We start from the raw sequence: 25177 nt of genomic DNA on the forward strand, positions 1-25177 counted from the left end.
TCAAGGTTATTGAATTTCGATCCAGTGATTGTTAAGAAGTCAAGTTAAACATTGGTAAAATATTCAGCATAGTAATTGCTATTTACAAAATTAAAAGGATATGAAAATATAGAGCAGAGGACAAATAATACCAACAGGTGCTATCGGCTATGAATCCGCTTATGCATCAAGCTGCAGCTCCCTTGCCAACTTTGAGGAAATAGTGAATTTGAATAAAGACTTTAATATGCCAGATAATATTCAATTGAAGATAAAGTGATTGCATTTTACATCAAAGGTGTCACATCCCTAAGAGCTCTCGTGTGATAAAACTTTATGTAAAAAATCCTTTGTTATTTGAATAAGCAGATGTATGGTTAGGAACAACTTGACTCTAATTCACAAGCGTTCTTCATAAGAAACTTTTTTCATATAAAACCTCACAAACAAACTACTTTTTTAATTAGTAGTTAACTATCCATATTTATTAGGTAAACAGGTATTGATGAACTTTATTTGATCCATTCACTTTTTTTGCCATTAGAAATAATAACCTTAAGGCATGTAGTTTTGAATGAATGCCGCCAAAAATTTCTTAAAGATATTGTCAGTGAAACCCATCTATAGTTCATCACATCAGGTCATTTCTTTCCTTCTTTAGTCCTTTTTAAGCCTATAAAATGAGTAGGGGCAACCATGAACAACAAAGAAATAACCACAAAGAGATTTAGCAACTAAAAGAAATGGTAAAATAGAAAGAAAAGAAGCATCAACATGGACATAGGAACACAAGTAGGGGTGTAAGTGAGCCAACCTTACTTGCGAGCTACTCGGACTCGACTCGTCCCCTAATTCGACTCCTAATTTGACTTTACTCGATTCTATTCGAGGTTGAGTCGAGTTTGAGCTATTCAAATATTTTAACAAGTCGAGTTTGCGCTTAATAGTAGTACTTGAGTTGAGTTTTAAGCAAATTCGAGCTTTTTAATTTTATTATTTTTATTATAAATGTCATATAATGCATACTTTATAAACAAATTTAATATTATATGTACATTATATATATATATATATATGTATGTATTTAATATTAATTTATAATCGAGTCGAGCTCGAGTTTTATAAACTTATAGCCAAATCGAGTTTAAATTTAACAATTATGAAATCGATCAAGTTCAAGTCAAATTTCGAGTACGTTTGAATATTTTACTGTGTCGACTCGACTCGACTCTACTCAACTCAACTCAAATACACCCCCTAAAACACAAGTATGAGTCATATGACATAACAATCATAGGCAATAGAAAATTCACATGCATAGTTTGGCTGGGTGGGGATAATAAATAAATATTTAACTAAATAAAAATATATAACAATATTAATATTGTACCATACACGAAAAATAAATTTTAACCACCTTTTATATTGTAAGTGTATTAAAGTTTAAAGTAAAATCATTGTTAAAATTAATTTTATTTATATAATATAAAAAATAAATTTCTGAATAAAATATGATAATTTTTTTTGCTAGCAAAATGTGTTATATTAATATAAAGAAGTGTTGGAGGACTGTCAATGCTCAACGCTCTACAGACCTAGCTTGTTAACCTGCGTCCTTGCTACACTATTTCAAGTCACATGCAGCACTTGAAATTACGCAAATTGAGAGAAAACTAACAATGAAGCATGATCTTAATTGATGGAAAATATGATACTTAGTGCAATCAAAATCATGAAAAATAAAGGATAAATGTAGCTAGGCCAAATCAAGAAAATATAGTACCTGTGTAGGGGTGAGGGCAAACACATTTCCACCAATTGTAAATGAAATATTAGGCAGAGAGGACAAATTGTTACAAAAACTGATGATTCTGACATTGGATTTGGCATCTTATCACTGAGCTGCAAAACAGATGACACTATCAACAAACATAAGTAGCAGTTGAATAAAAAATGGAAGGTTAAATTTCATCTCGTTGACGTAGTTAAGTATATGATCATGTGTCTCATTCTGCCTAAGTTTTGCATCCATACAACAATCATGTGACAGGCAGAGTGTATAGTCTCACATTGGTTGCCAGATGACTCGAGAGTCCTCTCATCCACTATGCTTTCATTTTCCAAACTGAACAAACATCATGCATAGGAAAAATAATAAATAGATTTAGTAAAGAATTACTATCATGCCAATCTCAAAGGTTTCATGTGGCATCTGGTTCAGGGGTTCACTTCCCATAATTCCTCATTAATTTTGAGTATTCTCACATTTCGTTTACATTCTTCAATAAGGAATCCCATTATGCCAGGGCATTCCCATTCCCATTTCAAAAGAAGGGTATCCAGTTCTCAACCTGGGAAAATTCACCAAAAATTGTGAAGTGACAAAAAAATCCTAATTATACTTTAAAAATCCAAAAATACTCTAGTTATGAAGTGACATACGCATATGTATCAAATGTATATTTATTTATTTATTTATTTTATTATTATTATTATTATTTAAAAAAATAATCACAATATTGAACTAGCCTTGGAATTATGCAGTAATTTATAACCTTATTTTAATTATTACTTCCGATATTGTGTTTTCAATGAGTTGGTAACTTTTAGTGTTTTATTTTAGCCATTGAATGTTGTGCTAAAATACTACAAAAAAGTTTTTTTTTTTTTAAAGAGTCACTTGTCCAGATTAAGAATATTTTGAGAATAGAAAGTTGTTTAATCATCATTCCTAGGAATAACCCAACATGCGAATATTGCAAGCCTAAGAATCAACAATAATATGCTTGTAAATCAAACAAGAAATCCTATCTATATTCGTGAGAATCCTCTATCCTGAGTATCAATATTCCGTGAAACACAATGCTAGAAGGCATATGCTGTGAACCAAATGCCACATCAGAGTTAAAAGAGTACTACAAGAACCAAAACATAAAACCATAACTACATCAGTTGTTTCTAATATTATAAAAACATGTGCTGTAGTTGGACATGTTGAGTCTAACCTAATGCCTCGAGTCTTGTTGAAAGAGCACAAACCAATTTGAAAGCATATTGTTTGAGGTTCTTCCTGCCAAAAAAATATACAAAGATAAATTTTCAATGGTCTGAAAGATTTTTAAATTCCAAAAACAAAAAATAAATGAAAAATAAAAAGAGGAAAAAGAAATGGAAAGAAAGATATAGGTTTCTGAAAAAAGAAAAAAGAGGAAACTGAAAAAAAAAAATTTAAATCAACAGTGACATTTCATGAAAGTTCCTTTAAAAGCTCAAAGGATGACCCTTACTATACAAGGTAATACAACCCTTAAACATACAAGGTAATATCTAAAAGAAAATTCATAACTACGAAATAAGTTATGAACTGTTATTTGTGCCTCTTATACTTGTGTTTTGATAAACAAAGAAGGAATAAGGAAAAACATGAAGGGGCAGCACAGCAGGATTCGTCGACGAGGAGCCTATGCTCGTCGACAAGGGAACAGCAGAGGTTCGTCAACGAAGGCTCTGAAGCTCGTCGACGAATAATTACCAAGAGTAGGAAATTTTCAGACTACTAGCATCGTCGACAAGAGCCCTGTATTCGTCGACGAAGGTTTGTCTTGGTCTCGTCGACGAGGGGCGCCTGGGCTGCGACAGTTTTTCTGAATTTTGAATTTTTGAACATTGGGTCGTTGGGCAAACGAGGGGAAACCACCGAGAAACTTCTATATATGTCATTTGAGCATATTTTGAGAAGAGATGATCATTATTGAAGTGTATTGTGTACATTTTGATTTCCTTAGTGAAATTTGTGTGTCATTGCTTCCATGGATGTAGGCTTTGCCAAACCACATAAATCTTTATGTTGATCTTGTTATGATTGTGTGTGTTATTTACATTCACTTGTTGTTTATTTCGTTGTGCATCTTCATTATACAATCCATTTCATAACAAATTGGTATCAGAGCGATTGTTGTTATGGCATCGAGATCATCTTCTGCAAGATTTGACATTGTCAAATTCGATGGAACCGAAAAATTCGGTTTATGGCAGAGGAGAGTGAAAGATATTCTAGTGCAACAAGGAATGGCTAAAGCATTACTTGATACTCAACTGAAAGAAATGGATGAGGCAACATGGTTAGATTTGAAAGCAAAGGCAGCGTTGACAATACGCTTGTGTTTGGTCGACGAAGTTCTCTATCGGGTGATGGAGGAGGATTCTACAGTGGCTATTTGGCAAAGTTAGAAAGTTGGTACATGTCTATATCCCTCAATAACAAACTTTTTCTTAAGTAACGTTTATATTGGCTTAAGATGGTAGAAAGATCTAGTCTAGATCAACACATCAATGCGTTTAATCAAATCATAAGTGATCTTATAAGAGTTGATGTGAAGTTTGATGAGGATGATAAGGCTTTGATGTTGTTAAATTCTTTGCCCTCGACTCATACCTACAAAAATCTTGTGACTACTCTTACGTGGGGAATAGAAACACTTGATTTGAAAGAAGTAACAAGTGTTTTGTTTAATTTTCTTCAAAGGTTGAAAATATGTGATGAAGGAGAAGGACTTGTGGTAAAGGGCAGTAATGAGCGAGGCAAAGGAAAGTTTAAAATTGGGTTTAATCAGAAATCCTGAAATCAATCCAAGAAGAAGAAGGAAATCCGATATTATAAATGCAGTAAAAAGAGGCATGTGAAACCGGAGTGTCCGGATTGGAAGAAGGGAAATGTTAATAAGCATGAGAGGATTTCTAAATCTGTGAATGTTGTTCAAGAAGAGGATTTAGCGGATGGTGATGTTCTATCAGTTTCAGCGGAGTCGAATAATCTAACGGACTCTTGGATACTTGACTCGGCATGTTCTTATCACATGACTCCAAATAAGGAGTGGTTCAGCACTTACAGGTTACTAAATTTTGGATCAGTTCTTATGAGTAATGATGCTTCTTGCAAGATCGTTGGCATAGGAAATGTAAAGATAAAGATGTTTAATGGTACTATAAGAACATTGTGTAATGTAAGACATATACTTGAGTTGAGAAAGAGTCTGATATCTCTTGGTACTTTAGATTGTAATGACTTTAATTACAAGTCCAAAGGTGGAGTCTTGACGATATGGAAAGGTAATCTGACTGTGATGAAATGGCAGAAACTGGATGAGAATATTTACACATTGCAGGGAACTACCGTTGTAGGTGGAATTGTAGTTGTGGATGCTGAATCAGATGAGACCGTCTTGTGGCATATGCATCTTGGGCATATGAGAAAACATGGCATGAAAGAACTACACAAGAGAAAATTGTTAAAAGGTTTAAAATCATGTCAGTTGGAATTCTACAAATTTTGTGTTCTTGGAAAACAGAACAGGACAAAATTCAGATCAGCTACGCACAAGGTACATTCAGATGTTTGGGGTCCAGTTAGAGTTGCATCAAAGGGTGGACCTATATACTATGTGAGTTTCATTGATGATTACTCACGGAAGGTTTGGATTTACTTCATGTGTCACAAATCTAATACGTTTGCCAAGTTTAAGATTTGGAAGGCTGAAGTGGAAAACCTAACAGGGAGGAGAATCAAATATTTAAGGTCGGATAATGAGACCGAGTACGCTGATTCTCGGTTCATGAAGTTTTGTGCAGAGCAAGGCATCAAGAGACATTTTACAATTCGCGGACACCTCAACAAAATGGTGTGGCAGAACGGATGAACCAGACTCTTGCTGATAGGACTCGGTGTCTCAGATTGAATACAGGGCTACCGAAAAAATTTATGGGCCGAGACAGTTAGTATAACTTGTTTTCTGGTTAACCGATCACTAAGGGCATCATTAGTGGGTAAAGTGGCGGAAGAGGTTTGGACGAAAAATGCAATAGACTACTCCGAATTTAAGGTATTCGGGTGTCCAGCCTATCTCCACGTGTCTAGTGAGGAGAGGTCTAAACTTGACCTGAAACCTCGTCGTTGCATCTTCTTGGGATATCCAGAGGGTGTGAAAGGGTATAAGCTGTGAGACCCAATGACAAACAAGGTAATGATTAGTAGAGATGTAGTCTTTGATGAGAAGGCTATGGTGAAGCGTACTCAAGAGTTTGACGAACAAAAACAGGAGCCAGAAAGCTGCGGTAGTGATGAACATATTGTGTAGGTAGAGTTTGAAGATCAGGGCAACGAAAATGATCATGGTCCTGTGGTTGCAGGGAGCTCTAGCTTGGGAAACCAACAAGTCGACGATATTCCTATACGGAGATCCTGACACACTATCAGGCCTCCATCACGGTATGGTTTTGATGAGTTAGTATCTTATGTTTTTCTTACTTGTTGCAACGATCCAACTTCTTTTCAAGAGACAGTGCACGGTCAGGAGAAAGATAGGTGGATGGGAGCGATGATTGAGAAGATGAAATCATTACATAAGAACCTAACTTGGGATTTGGTGGAGCTTCTAGATAGGAAAAGACCGATAGGTTGCAAATGAGTGTATAGGAAGAAGGAAGCAATTTCATAAAAAGAATGAGAGAAATTCAAGGCACGATTGGTGGCAAAAGGATACTCACAAAAGGAGATAGATTATGATGAGATCTTTTCTCCAGTGGTCCGATATACTTCTATCAAAGTTGTATTGGGGTTGGTAGTTTATTACGATCTTCATTTGGAACAAATGAATGTGAAGACAACGTTTCTTCACAGTGACTTGGAGGAACAAATATACATGGTATAGCCGGAGGGATTTATTGAACCAGGAAAAGAAAATTTTGTTTGCAGGTTGAAGAAATCTCTTTATGAGCTGAAACAGTCTCCAAGGCAATGGTATAAACGGTTTGATTCGTACATGATGAAGATTGGTTACAAACGGTGTAAGTATGATTGTTGCGTTTATGTGAGTAAACTTGAGGATGGTTCTCTTATTTTCTTGTTATTGTACATCGATGACATGTTGATAGCTGTAAAGGATTTAACTGAGGTGAATCAGTTAAAAGACCTGTTGTATAAGGAATTTGACATGAAGAATCTTGGTTCAGTCAAGAAAATACTTGGGATGGAGATTCGCCGTGACAAGACTACAGGAAGATTATGGTTATCTCAGGGCGGTTATGTTCAGAAGGTGTTGGAGAGGTTTAACATGGCTGATGCAAGACCGGTATGTACACCTCTAGCGAATCATTTTAAGTTGTCTACTGCAGATTGCCCAAGTTCGAATGAGGAAATCTGGGACATGTCAAAGGTCCCCTATGCTAGTGCTGTGGAGAGTTTAATGTATGTCATGATATGTACGAGGTCAGATTTAGCTCATGCAGTGAGCGTGGTGAGCAAGTTCCTCTCTAATCCAAGAAGGCAGCATTGGGAAGCCGTCAAATGGATACTTAGATACTTGCGGGGTACATCGGGATATGGCATCATGTTCGGCAAGCAACAGGGTTGTCCTTCGGTTATGGGATTTGTTGATGCAGATTATGCTGGAGATATGGATGATAGAAGGTCTACAACAAGATATGTGTTTACCCTTGTAGGAGGACCGGTATGTTGGAGATCCATGGTATATTCTCTAGTTGCAGTGCCCACGACTGAGACGGAATATATGGCAGTTGCTGAAACTGCAAAGGAAGCCTTATGACTTACTAGTTTAGTCAGAGAACTGGGGTTACAACAAGATGGTGTGGTGCTGCATTATGATAGTTAGAGTGTCATTTACTTGGCGAAGAATCAAGTATACCATGGTAGGACCAAGCACATTCATGTGAGGTTCCACAGGGTTCGAGAATTGATTGTTTTGGGTGAACTTGTGTTGGAGAAAGTTCACACATCTTATAATGCAACAGATATTCTAACCAAATCAGTTACTTCAGAGAAGTTCAAGCATTGCTTGGACTTACTCCATGTCTCCAAGTGATAAAAAGGGAGACATACCCAACCAAGCGTTTTCAAGTTCAAAGTGAAGCAGTTCATGTTTTTGAAATTCTCCTAAGGGGCATATAATCGCCAAGGTGGAGATTGTTATTTGTGGCTCTTATACTTCTGTTTTGATAAGCAAAGAAGGAAGAGGAAAAACATGAAGGGGGCAGCATAGCACGATTCGTCCATGAATAGCCTATGCTCGTCGACAAGGGAACAGCAGAGGTTTGTCGATGAAGGCTCTAAAGCTCGTCGATGAATAATTACTGAGAGCAGGAAATTTTCAGACTTCTAGCATCATTGACAAGAGCCCTATATTTGTCAACGAAGGTTTGTCTGGGTCTCGTCGACAAGGCCCGTGTTCGTCGACGAGAAGCGCCTGGGCTACGGCAATTTTTCTGAATTTTGAATTTTTGAACGTTGGGTGGTTGGGCAAACGGGGGGAAACCTCCGAGGAACTTCTATATATGTCATCTGGGCATATGTCATCTGTGTACATTTTGATTTCCTTAATGAAATTTGTGTGTCATTACTTCAGTGGATGTAGGCTTTGTCGAACTATGTAAATCTTTGTGTTGATCTTGTTCTGGTTGTGTTTGTTATTTACATTCACTTGTTGTTGTTTATTCCGCTATACATCTTCATTATACGATCCATTTCACAACACAAACACTCATATCTTAAGTTTTAATTGGAATAATGTAAGAAAAATTAGGAGAAACAGACTTGGCATTTTGCATTCACTCACTCAAGGCCTTTACCTCACAGATGGGTTTAGAAGTTAGAGCTATAAAGAATCTAAATGGAATGACCATGGGTGAGAAAGGGTTTTAGCTAAATGAAAGAGGCAATGAGAGGAAACGACAGATCCCAGAAGATTTTCAGTTTTGTACCTGATATTTTGGTATTTCTATAGAAGTTAAAAAATAAATAAATAAAAAATTAGAATTTTGTTTTCATGGAGAACTCCAACATCTCTATTTAAAAAAAAAAGATTCACTTTCAGGAAAAAGACAATGCTTTCAACATCATCAAGACAAATGCAGGATGCATCATTATTCCATCTTGCTCTCCTTAGAGGAGAAAAGGTGGGTTGCAAAGGAGCTTCGTGATTTCTTCTTCACTAACATTCCACTTCCATGGGTGATATCCCTTAGGACCCCAAACCATTTCATTTTGGCTTGGTTAAGAGCAAATGGATTTGGTTGTTTTATTTCTTTGGACAAGATTTTGAACAAAGGGGCCATCCATAGGGTATGTGTGTTTGATGGAGAGGAAGCTTTAGGGTGGAGGAATTTTCTTGGAATGTTGGAGTGGTGGTAAGAAAAATCAGTGAAACATTCCCAAGGAGAAATGAGGTGAAAAAGGATTAAGAGGATAAGAAGCCTAGATGTTTGGGGATCAGTTTTCTTTGTTCTGACAAGCTGATCCAACGGCAATCAGTTTACCATCGTTTGGAAGCTCCTTGGGAGTGGTGATGAAATTTTTCCGGTGGGTATAGATGTGGAAGACAATCTCAAAATTTTGTAAGGAGGAATCAAGGCAAGATTCTCGAGATGTTGATAGCAAATCAAGATAATAAAAAGAGGAAACAATTTAAAAGTGATGAAGGTTGAGCAGCAAGGTGATACAGAAGGATGGAACTTTGAGGGGTTGAGGCCCAGGGTTCATGATAAAACCCAAAATCAGATTGGGCTTTTAACTAAATATGGGCCTTAGAATTTTAAAGGCATTAGGTGGTCAATGAGCTTCAATCTAATGAAGCACAAGTCACAAGATCTAAGGAGTTATGCATGGATGAGTCAGGAAGACTTATTGATGTTGGAATCAAATGAGCATAACATGCACGACCGAAAGCAGCAATCAAATGCTCTATCTGGAGTTCATAAGAAGGCTTCTAGAGCTGTCTGTTGCAAAGGACTAGAGATTTGAAGAAACTGAATGGGGAAGAGAGATATTGATGGCAATGGTGAACATGAAGAGATTCCATTACCACAGAAAGTGATGGATCATAGACTTTCAGAACAACACGAAAAGGCGAAAAAATTGTTTAGGGCTGCGAATGAAAGAACAAGAGGAAAGAGAAGAAATTGATGAGAACAGAGTTGTTACGTTCTTATGACTCTCAAGATGAGGGTCTATTATTGGATCAGTTGAGGCATGCACAAGATTCTAAGGTTGAAGAAGGGGAGCCATCGCGACAGATTGGCAAAGCGGAGTGTTTGGCAGTATGAAATAATGTTTCCTTAGAACAACAAAGACTTGGGGTTCAAGACCTAAAGGGAGGTCAATGTTTAGATGGAACCCTAATTTTAGAGGAACCTTGTCTGCCTCCAAGAGGAGGAGCCCCGCGGGGGGGGGGGGGGGGGTGTTAATCTTTCTATCGTTCCATATTCAATATTTGAACTTATCCAGCCGAAGTTCATAACATGGACGATAAAATCCTGGGATAGCCTAACAAATGGTACCAATACTAAAGGTATTCTTCCTACCCCTACGCATTCTCTTACTTCTTTTAATTCTCTTTTGTGCCACAAGGAGTAAACTATTGAAGGTAAATTCCAAACTATGGTCCTTCTGGAATCTGGGTGATGAGAGGGGCAACCATGAGGCTCAAAACCTTCTTGATGAGTTAGATCCTAGCCTGGTGAATAATAAAGGTGAGCTTGTTAGGATCAGGGGAGCAAGAATAAGAGATGAGGAAATCCTCTAGGTCGAGTAGGGAATTTGGTAGACTTGTCTCCTCAATAAATTATTGAACGGGAAAGAGACGTCTGGGCAATATCAAATTTAATCAATGAAGATTCTTTATTAGAATGCACAAGGGCTATGGTGCACTAAAAAGCGCAGGGTGGTTTACTTCAGTTTATGGACCCATTAGGTCTACCATGCGGGATTCTTTTTTTGATGAATTGACCAATCTTATTGCTCTTTTAAGCCTGCATTAGGTGGTTGGTGGGCATTTTAATGTTGTTCGCTGTGCTAGTGAGTGGTTGGAGGGCACTAGGGTGAACACTAGTATATGAAAGGATTCGACTTTTTCATTCGTGATTGTGAGCTTAGGGACATAGCCTTGAGTAGGTCATTTTACTTAGGTTGATTCTGGGGGTAGGTTATCTTCTTCCTGTATCGATTGTTTTCTTTTACTAATGAGTTGGAAGATATATTCACTAATGGTGCCCAAGAGATTGTCGTTAAGCATGTCTCAGATCATTCTCCAATTTTACTAGATGCTAACTCCATGTAGTGGGGTCTTACCCCTTTAAAGTTGAAAATATGTGGCTGACATACCATTCTTTTAGGGATTCCTTTACCTCTGATAAAGAGAGGGCAGTGTCCACTGTGGGCATGGTTAAGATTTATAAGCAAGTTAAAGTTTGTGAAAGCCAAATTGAAGGTGTGGAAAACAGACATTTTTGGGGATCTTAAAGAACAAAAGAATGTGATCCTTAAAGAAATTGAAGGCTTGGATAAGTGGGAGGAGTGTGGCTTGGCTGGTGAGGAGGATAGGATTAGAAGGGGTCATCTTAGTGATGATTTGAATTTGATTCTGTTTCAGGAAGGCATTAGTTGGAGGCAGAAGTCTAGGGTCAAGTGGGTGAAGGGGGGGATTGTAATACCGAATTATTTTGTAGGGTGGCTAATGGAATAAGGAGGAGGAACCTTATTAAAAATTGAAGCTATATTCAGGAAGAGTGTTGCATGATTCCAAACTCATTAGGGAAGAGAGAACAAATTTTCACAGAAGCTTGTATACTGAGATCTTTGAGGAGGTGAAGGGAGCAGTGTTTGAAATGGAGAGAGATAAGGCTCCAGGCCAGGATGGTTTTACCATTGCCTTTTTTTTTTTTTTTTTTTTTTGAGGAGAGTTGGGAGGTTATTAAAGATGATAATATGGAGTCCTTTCGCAAATTTCACTGCAATGAGGTGGAGGGAAAGAGTGTAAACCCTACTTTCATCACTCTGATCCCTAAGAAAGAGCAATCTAAGAAAGTGAGGCACTTTAAGCCAATTAGCTTGGTTGCTAGCCTGTATAAGATTTTGGCTAAGATTTTGTTAAAGAGGTAGCAGGAGGTTTTAGGGGACAAAAATTACTTTGGAGCAATCAGCTTTCATTCAAGATAGACAAACTTTAGATGCTGCTTTGATAGCCAAGAGAGCGGTGGAGGGTGAGGAGGGGAGGAAGTGGAGTCTTATTTAAGTTGGGTTTTGGAAAAGCTTATGAAATGGTAAGCTGGAAATTTTTAGATCATGTAATGGATAAAAAAGGTATCGAGGAAGTTCGGGGATGATGGATTAAAGTATTCTTGTAAGAACCCAAAATATGAAAAATGGGTTTAAATATTAAGAGAGGGGCAAAATTGGAAATTACCGGGTCAAAGGGCTATAAAAGGAAATTTCCTTTGCTTCCTCATTAAGAAATCTCAAATATCTCTCTCTCTAAACCTCTCCATACTCCTTCTCTCTAGAATTCTTCGTCGATCGTTGACGGAATAGGGAAACGGAAGCTACCACGAGGATCGTGGAAGGATTCTCTACAACTTCTATGGATCGGAATCTCGTTTCGGAGATTTTCGGGTTTCGGCGTAAATCGAGGTAAGGCTAGGTTTTCAATTCTGATCCGGTAGATTTGTAGGTAACTGTCTAGTCAACATATTTTGTACTATGATTGGTAGGTTTTGGAACTCGGTTCGCTGTTTAGGGACCTTGGAGTTCGGGATTTGCTTACGGGGTTAAGGTAAGGGGAAACTGTGTTATATTGGTTATTTTTGAAATCGAACTCGGTGGAACTGTGGTCCACGGTCTTGTGTGTGTTTTGACTACTCATTTGGGGGGATCTAACGGGAAAAATTATGGGTTTTTCATTATTACAGTTTTGGGAAAAAGGGGGCGACAGGCTGAATCCTAGGTTTTGTTGAAAACCGAGTATATGTGTGATTTATACTGTGATATTGGGATGGCCGTGCCTTGACTTTGTTTAAACTGTATTTGTTTGAAAACCATGATTTAGATTACCAAATGAGTGTGGTTTGTTTGGTTATATGAGCATGCATATGTGTGTGATATGTTGAAATGCTAGTAGGAACACGGTTCCGAAATTGTTCCAGGTACTGAGAGTGTCCGGCTCTATATCTGAGGGCGTGTTATCGCCTGCCATGTAGGCAAAAGTGTCCGACTCTATATCCTAGGGGGTGAGCCTATTCTGGCAGATCAGGCCGAAGGGTGTGGATCCACCAGTTTAGTGCCGGTACGATGCCATGGGAGTCAGGGACTAGCCCTGTGCCGGTGGCGCTGTGTTCGCGGGTTGGCTACTGGCCAACGCCGTATGTCCCGGGCCGGCTTCGGGCCGAAAAGTGTGATGACACTAAGGATTACTGATCATGTGTATGTATTGTGACGGGACTGCATATAAATGACTGTCATATATGTGCGTGTATGCACTGTGTAAATTAGTATTGGAATGCATTTAACTGCGTGTATGTTGTATCATGATAACACTCAAATGCCACACACCGATATAACCTGTGTTCTTCCTTACTGAGAGGTGTCTCACCCCTACTGTACGTACATTTTTACAAGTCCTTCGGGTAACCAGAACTAGCGTCCTGGTGTAGGGAGTGTAGTGGTCGGTGTACCGCGTTTAGCGCTAGGTAAGTGCTAGGACTGTAATTTTGGTGGGTTGCCATTTTGGGATGTGTTGGGCACCCATTTGTACGTTTTTGATAGAGCATTGTGTCTGCTCTTGTATAGACTCTGGTATGATACTGCATATGTATATAGATGACCTTTTTCCGCTGCATATATGATTGTGTTTGGATGTGTTTAGGGTGCCTAGGAACCCCACAGGGGCGGACTCTCATCCTTTGTACTGTATCTGTGGTGATTTGTATGATACAGGGACAAGTTAGATTACATTTTCACCCCTAGGTCCCATTTCAGGGTTCGGGGCTTGACAATTCTTGTCTTCAGTTATCATGAATGGTCAAGACAAGGTGATCCTCTATCTCCTTTACTTTTTACTCTTGTTGTAGTTGGGCTGAGCCGCATATGGAGACATGCTCAAGGCCTTGATGTGGTTCAAGGACTTGAGGTTGGAAGAGAGGAGATTGTAGTTTCTCACCTTCAATTGCGGATGATACCCTTTTGTTTCTTGGAAACAATTTTGCAAAATTCCAAAAGGTTTTAACTTTGCTTGAACTTTTTGAAAAAATTTCAGGATTAAAGAACAATATGTCCAAGGATGGGGTTGCAAATATTAATTTGAGTGAGACCTTTTAAAGACTTTTGCTAATTTAGCGGATTGTAGCATTTTGGATTGGCCTGTAACTTAGTTGGGTCTACATTTCAGTGGCAACCCTAACTTCTCTTCTTTTTTGGAACTATAGTGTAAAAAGTGGGTAGAAGATTGGAAAAGGGGGAAGAGGACCTATTTTTCTTTAGAAAGTGGTATTACTCTTATTAGTGTTGTTCTCTCCAACATTCCCAATTTCCCATTTATTTTCTCCCCCTCTTAGGGTTCTAGCCAAAGTGACTATAGCTTTGGGGAGACCTATGAAAGATTTTTTGTGGTCAGGTGTTGGTGATGAGAAAAGAGATCAACTAATTAGTTGGGAGAAGGTGAAAAGACCTAAGTATAAGGGGATTTAGGCCTGGGGAGCTTGGTGCTTAATCTCCTTAGTGGGTAAATGGCTATAGAGGTTCCCATTGGTGGTTGACGCTTTATGGCACATGGTCATTAAAAGCAAGTACAGATTGCATTGGGATGGGTGCGATATTAGGGGTAGTGTCACGACTTGCTCATTTTCACATTTTTTTTTTTTTATTATATTATCAACATCATAAGATTAATACTACATATCCCACAATCCAGCTCAGCAGGTCACCATCCACCTGAACCCGTGGGTATCAGGGATATAACAAAACATACAGCAGAAGCCTACGCAATAGAAAGTATAAAATCATATACATCTCATTATAATGTGCATAACATATACGAGGATAGTACAACCACTAACTCTCAGTATATACAACCCAAAAATAAATCTAGGGACAATTCCCTCAAAATCTAACTGTCCCTACCAAAACTTACCCTTCGCAGAGGGCAGATAAACAACACTAATTCTGCGGGGCTTTTCCCGCTCTCCTATTCGGGACTCCTGAAAAGTTAATGAAATTTAGGGGTGAGACACCTCTCAGTAAGGAAATTAAACTAATACTAGTGTGTCGCAACATGAGTATATCGTGTTCTACAATACTATTTATCAAATATGGGAAAACATATGTATATCAAAACATGGCAGAACATATTGCATTTTCATAAACATTTCTCATCTTATATCATGATAATGATAATAACATAAAAACCATCCTGATGGGTTAGCTGGCTGTTGTCATGTATTACCCCCACATGACTAGGTTGTGTGGCCCGAAGGCGGGACCTGACAATGGTTGGCCGACTACTACCAGGTCGGTAGTCTAGTCTGTAGGTCCGATGGGTCTACCCAAACTGGTCCGTACACCAGGGGCGAACAGCACACTTCTCAAATATAACCACATCGACCATCCAATCTCATACCACTCCGTACAGCGGCGTTAACACAGACATCAAGATCACAAGGACCATAGACACATAACAACGGTACCGTGCAAGTGCTACCCTAAACCAAGCCAACCAGGTTCTGATATCATATACGTATACTAAAATCGTGATACATAGATATCTCATATCATTCATTTTCACATCGATTTTATCATTTACATATATATATATATATATATATATATACGTGTACCATGAAAATCATCGGCCCGTACGCCGATATTACACATTTTAACATAGCACGGCCCATACGCCGGCAAATCACATAGCACAGCCTGTACATTGGCAAGCCACATCGCACGGCCCGTACGCCGGCAAATCACATCCACATATATATGTGTAAAACATCTCGGCCCGTACGCCGGTTTTCCATCATAAAAATCTATATCATTCACATTCCCAGAAAACAGCATTTCACAACATTTTTACTCATGCCACACAGTAAATTTTCCACATATTCAACATACGATCATTTTCGCAGTATTTTACAAATATAAGACATATATAAAATCATATACATTTTCCATAAATCAAATGATAACTATATATATATAAGCATTTTCCAAAACAATACTAGCTTAGTTTATCCCCTTACCTGATTCCTGCAAAACCCCTAATAAAACTGCCCCACACCCGCAGGGTTCCTAACTCAACACCCTGAAAATGAAAAATCTCATAATCAAAGTTCGGTATTCCGAAGCATACAATATTTTCCTCAACTGCCAAAAACCCAAATATTGGGTAGAAAGTTTTCACCCAAAAGCATTCAAGTTTAACACCTGAGGGGTTCCCTGACCAATACTCCGAAACTGAAAACCCCCAGTATTAAACTTCAGTATTTTCATGCGTACAACATTTCTTATAACTAGCGTAAGACCAAATATGACTTAAAAAGTCTTACCTCAACTCTGAGTTGATTTCCAACTAGCTTTCTCCCATGATCCGCTCCAGTAGATTTGGAGAGAACTCCGCCAGGAGCGTCCTGGCGGCTTCGGATCGTCGATCCGACGTCCAGTAGGGCCGGAAACGAAGAGAGAAGGGAGAGAGAACCGTAGAGAGAGAGAGAGAAGAGGGAGAGGCTTCGTACAAAATGATATTTCTCCCGGATTTTTCATTCTTATAAAACAGGATTTCGTCGACGAGCCCGACCTTTGTCGACGAGTCCTTCACAAATTTCGTCGACGAGACCTTGTATTCGTCGACGAAATTCAGGCTGTCTCAGAACCTCTCTCGGTATTTTCTCATCAACAAAGCCCTGTGTTCGTCGACGAATTCTCTTAAGCCTTCGTCGACAGATTCTCTTAAGCCTTCGTCGACGAAGTCTACGGCCTCCTTCTGTTTCCGGTTTCCATTTCCCTTTCCTTATTATTTAAATATCATTTTAAATTCGGGCCGTTACAGGTAGTGGTATTGTTTCTTATGCTAGTCCTTGGAAATTTATTTCTCAAGCAACTCAGTTTTATTTCCCTCTTACTTGTTATTGTGTAGGGAACACAAATCATATTCGTTTGGAGAAGATGTTTGGGTGGGTGAGGCATCTTTGGAATCTTTATTCCCTTGTCCTTCTAGATTGTCCCTCTTACATAATGTTTCAATTAATATTTTTTTTCCTTCAAGGAGGGTTATTCTTGGTGTCGCAACGTCTCGAGAGCGAGGTGCCCCGGGGAGGCGAGGGAAGTAAAAATAAAAATGTGATTTTTTGGAAAAAAATTGATTTTGGAGTCGCCACTAACCTATTTTTCTTGGCGCAGTTAGAACACCTAATTATTACTCAATTAAGAATAGTATCGGTCTGCGTATACCAAGATTGAGATCGTAAGTTCGGTTACGCTAGGGAAAGGTATTCACACCCCCTACGCACCCATTCTACGAATGACACCTAATTAAATAAGAATTATCCCCAAATTGAACTCTAATAACCTTTTAATTTACTCCTTTTTAAATAATCAAATAAATGAACAAATAAACATAATTAATAAAATATAACTGAAATAGGGTGTGATTCGAAAAAACCCTCCTCAGAGCTAATACAGGTGAGGTCTGAAATACCCATTGCCCTTTTTCAAAGGGGTTTTTTTTTATAAAGAAACAAAATAATAGACAAAAATACTAAAATACCACAATAAATAATAATAAAGACAAACTAAACTACCACAATACATAATAATAAAGATAAATTTTAATAATAATACAGACATAATAAGATCTAAAATATCACAACACGTAATAATTAACATAAATAAACCAAAAAAAAAACAATATAACAAGTTACACAATATAAGCAAACAAATTAAAACAAAAACAATATAACAAGTTATAAACAAATACGAATCAAACAAATAAGCAACCCATCTACGCACAGCACCACCACCATCTCCAGTTCACAGCCACGCAGCACCATCCTCACAGCCACGCACAGCCCCCTCACAGTCACGCATGGCCACCTTCCTCACGGCCACCATCTGCACACAGCCACCCATCTGCCTCGCTCACCTCCATCTTTACCTGTCACAGGCACCACCGCCGGCGCACCACGGACCGCCGCCCACGTTGCCTCTCTCCCTACCAAAGTCGGACGACCTACAGCCTTTTCCCCCCGGTGCTCCAATATGTGATTTCTATTACCCTTTAATTCCTTTATTATTTTTTTTATTAAGTATTTTTAATTTTTATTTTTGTTTGCTTCTTATTTGTGTGTTTTGTGTTGTATTTATGTTAATTTTCAATTTATTTGATTCTTATATTGCTTATATTATTTTGTGCTTTGTTTGATTATTTGTTTGTTAATATTGTTCACTTATTTGTTTGATTCGTATTTGTTTATAAACCATTATATTGTTTTTATTTTAATTTGTTTGCTTATATTGTGTAACCCGTTATATTGTTTTGTTTTTGCTTTATTTATGTTAATTATTATGTGTTGCGATATTTTAGATCTTATTATGTCTATATTATTATTTAGTTTATCTTTATGATTATGTATTGTGGTAGTTTAGTTTATCTTTATTATTATGTATTGTGGTACTTTAGTCTATTATTATGTTTATCTTTATTTTTTTTTTAAAAACCCATGAAAAATCCCGGAATTTTTTTTTAAAAAAAAATGTTAAAGATGGCTTGAAAAACTCTACAAAGATTTTGAAAAACCCAAGAATGTGAAAAAAAAAAATACCTTTGGATGATTTTCTTGATTTTTATATGGGTCTTATTTTGTGAATATTGTTTATATAATTGTGAATATTTGATTAACTGTGAATATTTGTTTCTATATCTGTTTGAATAAGCATGTGAATAAGGAAATAATTGTGAATATTATTAATGCAGATTTGTTTCTATATCAGTTTATATAATTGTGAATATTTGATTGCATATGTTTGAATATTTACTTGTACATCTATTTTGTGAATATTGTGGTCAATATTTACATATATGTTTGAATATATTTGATTAATTGTATTTGTTTCTATATTTGTTTGAATAAGCATATAAAGAAAAAAATTGTGAATATTATTAATGCAGATTTGTTTCTATATCTGTTTATATAACTCTGAATATTTGATTGTATACGTTTGAATATTTGCTTGTATATATCTATTTTGTGAATATTGTTGTCAATGTTTGATTTTATATATGTTTGAATATGTAATTATGAATATTTGATTAATTGAGAATATTTGAATATTGATTAAGCATGCGAATAATATGTGGGGTTTGTGAGAATAGACGGAGTATATAAATTTACACACATTTTCACGAGCCTTTTACTCGAGCTTCACACTTTAGGAATAGAAAGGAACACAATGCTGTTAACCCTCATGAGACAAGGCCTTTGGGGGCGCGTCAACCACTCCGCTCAGTTTGAACTTTATCTAAGCCAAATGGGTGAGGATAGGAGACATGCTGGGAACCTATTGTTAATAGGGATCAGAGCTTAACCACATGTACTTGTCCACAAATTTCCCTCCCTTAGGATAGAGCCTTGAAAAAACCTTGTAAGTAACAAACCTACCTAGGGTTGGGACAGGAGCCTCATCCTTCTCCATATGATCTAATCTTTTGTATATATTTTTTTAAATGCTTAATATGGTGTCTCGCATCTATATTAGACATACATATTACTTTGCCAAAATTCTGGAAAATGCCGATTTATTCATAAAAGATTCAAATTTTATACAAGGGATACATACGGAGGGATACAAGGGTAAAATACAATACAAATGAAAAACCTTAAAGGGATCACGTAGCTCATTCGGCCTTGAATATCCTACAGCATCTCTAAAGATACCCTGTACCCAAAAAAGGGAAGATAGATCAATCTTGCACAAGGAAACAAAATTTGAAAGAAAGTCATTCCACTAATTGTGAAATTTTGAAATATTGGGGTGTATCCCCCATATATTCAGCCATAATCCTCATTAAAAAGAAAAGTGGCCAGATCACAAGGATGGGGGATTGTTTTGTTGTAGGAAGGAAAGCACAGTTAGGGTTTTGCCTAAAAGGAAACAATAAAAAATGGTAAGATTGGACACTGCCTAAATTGACTGAGACCTAACCCTAATCTGTGACATAAGACATAAGGACTCCCCTTGTGTATGCCTATAGGTTTTCCCCCAGAAGACCTGAACCCACACTGAGCCCAAAAGCCCAACAGTGAGACCACGACCCACTCTTCAAAAAATGAAACACCCGACCTAATCATTTTTAAAACAAGATCGGCCCAATCCTTTTTAAATAAACCATGGCCCACCGTTTTAAAAAAAAAATAGGGCCAGCCCAATCCCTTTTAAACAAAACGTGGCCCAAAGCCCACTTTTTTTCAAAAGAAAAAAAAAATATACTTGGACCCCATTTTTAAACAGACCAAGGCCCAGCCCCCTTTTTTTTTAAAACGCCCAAACCACAACCTGATCCTTCATGGATCTTGGGTACATGGACCATCACCAGAGAAAGGGAGAGGGGTAGATCTATAACTAAAACAAAAGGGAAGTATGACTATATGGAAAGGAATGATTGAGGAAGGAATTGAATGTTCTTAAATTGAAAGGGTGGTATCTCAAGGGTTGGTTTAATTTCGAAGTCTTTCATTAGTTGATGAAGTTTTTGTCCCAGAATTCTACCAAAGTGGTTGTTAAGGTTGCATTGCATTCAAGCATAGTTAGGCATGCATAGTCATGCATGCATAGTCATCTCCAATAGGTCATTACTCATATTCCAGTTTGTCTATAAAACCAATGTGCCAAGGTGCTAGAATTAAAGATCCGAGATTCCAACATTGAGCAAAGCAAGACTATCTCTCTATGTCCTCATAATTCCAGGGGAAACGTTAGAATCATGGGGAAGCATTTAGAAAGCCATATAAGAGCTCTTGAGTGAAGTCATGAGAAGATCCGTCAAGATGTTTGGGAGATTAAGGATAAAATGACTAAGTCAATGGAGATAGTCACCTCTATGAGCAAAAAAAAACTGTGCAATCTCCAAAACCTGCAGTTGAAAGTGAGCCTCTATTTCCACTAGAATTTACATCCATTAGTGAGCATCCTTCATCACAACTGGTTAATTTGTCAATTGGCTCGGGACCAAGATCGTACCCATTTATCCCAATGGCACCGGTCTTGGAATTCCAACCGAGGAGAAATGCCCAAGCACCGCCAATCATCAATCTTGATATCCAAGGAGGGCAAATAGCTGAGGAAACGACTAAGGAACAAACCCCTAGTTCGGAAATGAATCAGAAATACGAAGGTTTGGAAGAACATTTGCGAGCTATGGAGGGAGCAAAAATGTTTCATTCGGAGGATGCCTTTAATCTTTTGGCTTAGTGCCCAATGGGATTTTACCCTCGAAGTTCAAAATCCCGAATTTTGAGAAGTTTAGTGGGCCCAACTGTCCATTAGCTCATTTAAGGATGTAGTGCCAGAAGATGGCTACACATTCTGGCAATGATAAGCAGCTCATCCACTGTTTCCAAGGTAGTTTGACTGAGACAACTATAAGATGGTATATTCAGCTAGACCGAGCAAAGATTCACACATGGAAGGATTTAGCTCATGCTTTTATTACTCAGTATAAGCATGATCCAGCTCCAGACAAGTTGACTTTACAAAGTATGGACAAAAAGGTGAGCGAATCATTTGAAGAGTATGTTTACTGATGGAAGAAACGACAACACAGATCTATCCTCTAGTTGAAGATAAGGAAGTAGTTTCTTTATTTGACAATTCTCTCAGAGATCCATATTTTGACCGTCTTCTTAGAAGCAAGCCCCAGAATTTTGCCAATTGGGTAGTCATCGGAAATCGAATTGAAGAGGCAATCAAGATTGGAAAAGCGAAGTATACAGGGACAAAACAAAGTTCTTCAAAATGGGTCGAGAAAAAGAAAGAAGATGAGACCCTGATAATACAAAGTTGCTCATACCAAGAAGAAAGATGGGCAAGTAATGTAGCACAACAGGGTGCACGACCGTATTTGAGTTCCCTGGTCCTCCAATTTTGGAACAACATAATTTATAAAGGCCAAAAAGAAGAATGAGAAAGGTTGAAATTCAAGCAATTCCAGTAACTTATGTAAAATTGTTTCCGCAATTGGTTGAAAGACATTGAGTTGAACCTATACCGGGAGTGCCAATACATCATCCATTCCCGAGATGGTACGAACCAGATTATCGATGTGAATATCATGCTAATGTCATTGGATACTCAATTGACAAATGTTGGTCTTTTAAGCACAAGGTGCAAGCTCTAAGAAATGCAATTGGCGGGTGTTTGACATGGAGGTTCCTAATAAGCATGGGAACCCTTTGCTTGGTCATAGTGGAAATGTAGTAAATGCCATTACGTTGGAGGATTGACTAGTATTCAACTTTAGAAGTGAGCTAACATGATATAGAAATAATGGTGGAAAATTGGTCATGTTCTTGAGTACATCCCTATTTGCTTTTTGTTTAAATTATTTTGAATTTGAATGAAATAAAAATGCATTTTATTCTTATATCATCACGTCCTTCTTGGATTATCACCTTTTGCCAAATTTTGTTTGTTTTTTGTTCATGCAAGTAATACAGGGAATGGCTTTGTCAATACAAAAGACTTAGAGCCGGTAGGTGGTTTTGGGAATCAATTCAATAGGGCCAAGAAGGAAAAGCCTCAAATTTGGAGCTTAGAAAAACCCCACTTCAATAACGTATCCTTAAGAGATAAACTAGTTGTCAAGGAGCCTTGCGGGGAATGGATCTCAAAATAAGGAAGAGTTTTTAGGAGAAGTATATAAAGACAACTTATCAAACTTTGCCATACATTTGCTAGATAAAAACAATTAACAACGTCTCTTGACTTTGTTATCTAAATTCTGACTAGTGTTTTAAATGTATAATGATTGTATTATGATCAAATGAGGGGTGACTATCTTTGGTTAACCAATATTCCCAAAAAGAACCAAACAATGATTTATCATTTGTTAGCCCATTTGAGCCTAAATGTTAAACCAGTTTTTTTCTTAAAAGTCAGTTTACCAAGAATTTAACTTTGGTTTGAGTCTCTTAATGTTTGACAAGTCATTTGAGGCAATGATCACTACCAAAAGAATGGCAGACCGTTTTTCTGCTACCCAAAAGAAAATCAAAGAGGAAATCACTTGCTAGCCCTTTTGAACCTCAAAAATTCAATTTTTGAATAAACCGTCAAAGGATCACCCCCCACACTGGATAGTTTCAAAAAGATTAGTCCCAAAGGGAGTCCAAATAAAAAGAGAGTTAGGATTCCTTCATAAAAAGCAAAAGACGCAGTAAAAAGAAAAAAAGAATGAAAAATAAATAAGGGGCATACTTCATAGGTGATCTTTGACCAATGTTACCTACGATAAAATTGACAATTTTGAGCCTTATTACGCCCTTTTCTTCTTTAAACTATACCCTCAGCCTACATTATAGTCCAAATGAAAGTCCTGACCAGATTGGTACATATCGTTGTCTCAAATGAATTGTCAAACTCGAAAATATAGGTAGGCAACTTGTTCAAATGACAAGTTCGGTCCATATTTTGCAAAAACTTTGCACAAACTAGGGCAGAAAATGTTATTATGGGACGAGATTTTTTAGCCTTAGTTTCCCTTTTCTTTTGGAAACATGTATCCTTAAGCCTACGTTTCGTCCTGTGTCTTAAAGTCCACCCTGAGATTGGTATATTGATCAGACTACTCAATGAGATTCTAGTTATAACTCAAGATAGAAAGCTCGAAACGAGTCATGGAATACAAAGCAAGGAGACTCACCTTCAACTGCAGGTTCCGGAGAATGCACAGTTTTCCTTTTGCTCATAAAGGTGACTATCTCCATTAACTTACTCATCTGATCCTTAATCTCCTGAAAGTTTTAACAGATCTTCTCATGACTTTGCTCAAGAGCTTTTATGTGGCTTTCTAAATGCTTTCTCATGATTCTAACATTTCGCCTGGAATTATGAGAACATAGAGAGCTTGTCTTGCTCTGCTCAATGTTGGAACCCTAGATCTTAATTCTAGCACCCTAACACACTGGTTTTACAAACAAACTGAAATATGAGTAATGACTTATTGGAGATGACTATGCGTGCATGACTATGCATGCCTAACTATGCATGAAATGCATGAATGCAATGCAACCTAAACAACCACTTTGTTAGAATTATGGAAAAAACACCTCATCAACTAATGAAAGACTTCGAAAATAAACCAACCCTTGAGATACTACCCTTTCAATTTAAGAACATTCAATTCCTTCCTCAATCATTCCTTTCCTTGTAGCCATACTTCCCTTTTGCTAAAGTTACAGATCTATCCCTCTCCCTTTCTCTAGTAATGATCCATGTACCCAAGATCCGCAAAGGATCAGGTTGTGGTCTGGTTGTTTTTAAAAAAACAAACCTTGGTCTATTTAAAAATGGGGTCCAAGTATATTTTTTTTATAAAAAGTGAGCTTTGCGCCGCGTTTTGTTTAAAAGGGATGGGGCCGGCCTTTTTTTTTAAAAAAACGGTGGGTCATGATTAATTTAAAAAGGATTGGGTCGGCCTTGTTTTAAAAATGATTAGGTTGGGTGTTTTATTTTTGAAATAGTGGGTCGTGGTCTCACTGTTGGGCTCTTGGGCTCAATGTGGGTTCAGGTCTTCTGGAGGAAAAACCTATAAGCATACACAAGGGGAGTCCTTCTGTCCTATGTCACATATTAGGGTTAGGTCTCAGTCAATTTAGGCAGTGTCCAATCTTACCATTTTTTATTGTTTCCTTTTAGGCAAAACCCTAACTATGCTTTCCTTCCTATAGCAAAACAATTCCCCCATCCTTGTGATCTGGTCGATTTCCTTTTTAATGGGGATTATGGCCGAATATATAGGGGATGCACTCCAATCTTTCAAAATTTCTCAATTAAAGGAATGATTTTCTTTCAAATTTTGTTTCCTTGTGCAGGATATCTTCCCTTTTTTGGGTGTTGGGTATATTTGGAAATGTTGAGGGATATTCAAGGTCAAATGAACAAATATACATAATTAATAGAATATAACCGAAACAGGGTGTGATTTAGGAATGTCTAATAAGACCCACAAAAGAAGGGATCTCATTAGAAAAACCCCCCCCTTAGAGCTAATACAGGTGAGGTCTGAAATACCCATTGCCCTTTTTATAATCATAGGGACACACCCACACAAAAATCTTTTTTTTTTACATTCCACGATTTTTCAAAAATCTT

General features: G+C 37.5%; 1 protein-coding gene across 27 annotated transcripts in view; it reads right to left on the bottom strand.

The window, feature by feature from the left end:
* The window catches only part of LOC131164204 (mitogen-activated protein kinase kinase kinase 18-like), a 41841-nt gene that overhangs the window by 2515 nt on the left and 14149 nt on the right, over positions 1 to 25177 (bottom strand). For 4 of the 27 annotated variants that reach the window (XM_058121403.1, XM_058121325.1, XM_058121313.1 and 1 more), the window contains 4 exons: positions 14949 to 15015; positions 2985 to 3049; positions 1763 to 1881; positions 132 to 189 (listed from right to left, as the gene is read on the bottom strand). The gene's annotated coding sequence lies outside the window, so the exon portion shown is untranslated. Of the gene's footprint in view, positions 1 to 131; positions 190 to 1762; positions 1899 to 2984; positions 3050 to 14948; positions 15016 to 25177 lie in introns of all 27 variants that reach the window. The other 23 variants (XM_058121363.1, XM_058121232.1, XM_058121305.1 and 20 more) reach the window with 11 other exon arrangements.

This window comes from Malania oleifera, chromosome 1 (genome assembly GCF_029873635.1).
Source record: "Malania oleifera isolate guangnan ecotype guangnan chromosome 1, ASM2987363v1, whole genome shotgun sequence".
In the NCBI taxonomy this organism is placed as follows: domain Eukaryota; kingdom Viridiplantae; phylum Streptophyta; class Magnoliopsida; order Santalales; family Ximeniaceae; genus Malania; species Malania oleifera.